The sequence below is a fragment of the Bicyclus anynana genome, chromosome 12 (genome assembly GCF_947172395.1).
Source record: "Bicyclus anynana chromosome 12, ilBicAnyn1.1, whole genome shotgun sequence".
Taxonomy (NCBI): domain Eukaryota; kingdom Metazoa; phylum Arthropoda; class Insecta; order Lepidoptera; family Nymphalidae; genus Bicyclus; species Bicyclus anynana.
Window position 1 is genome coordinate 13,981,577 of NC_069094.1, and position 958 is coordinate 13,982,534.

Here is a 958-nt window from a genome sequence, read left to right on the forward strand (position 1 = left end):
CGCTTGACCACGATTTCACCTGATGGTAAGTGTAGATGTGGCCTAAGGTGATACGCGCTTGCCTAGAAGATGCCTATTCACTCTCATCTTAAAGATACCCAAGTTGTAAGAATTAGGAAATACTGACTTCGGGAGAGAGTTCCATACCCTAGCTATGCGTATAAGAAACAAAGAAGCAAATCGCTTCGTACGAATTCTAGGAATGTCAATGACGTAGTGGTGTGCAGTGCGATGGTAAAAAAGTGACGGTGGTACAAGCTCAAATAGCTCCGTTCTGGTCTAAATAAGTCCGGACTAAATACGCCGTCACCTCGTACGATACAAACATTTGGCTGAAGACGCGCGACTTGATTAGTAGGCTATTTCACTATCTTAGACGTATGCTAGGTGACATACCTCCTACTGGTGGATATCATACAATAGGTAGATGATATTTCTCAATTGATTTAATGCTTATTTTAATATACTGGTTACTCGTTATGAACCCATATTCGGCTCACTGCTGAGCTCGAGACTCCTCTCAGAATGAGAGGGGTTAGGCCAATAGTCCACCACGCTGGCCCTGGATTGGCAAACTTCACACACGCAGAGAATTAAGAAAATTCTCTGGAGTGCAGGTTTCCTCGCGATGTTCCTTCACCGTTTGAGACACATGATATTTAATTACTTAAAATGCACACAACTGAAAAGTTGGAGGTGCATGCATTGGTCATATCCACTGGGCTACCACGGCTATTTTAATATAGGTTGATAATAAGGACCAAAATAGTGAATAGGCTATGGCCAAATAGTGGATGGATTTTCTTTCTTGAATATCCACGGATATGGATATCTCGCATATCTAAGTACCTTTAGTGTACGTTAGCTTCGATGTCTTTACGCGCAGTCCCTGTGGCGCAGAGGATAGCGCGTTGGACTTCTAATCCAAAGGTCGTGGGTTCGATCCCCATCAGGGATG

At 43.4% G+C, this 958-nt stretch overlaps 1 non-coding gene across 1 annotated transcript; it reads left to right on the plus strand.

The window, feature by feature from the left end:
* The first annotated feature begins 885 nt into the window (after positions 1–885).
* Positions 886–958, plus strand: Trnar-ucu (transfer RNA arginine (anticodon UCU)). The gene has a single exon. It is a non-coding gene; the product is annotated as a tRNA-Arg (tRNA).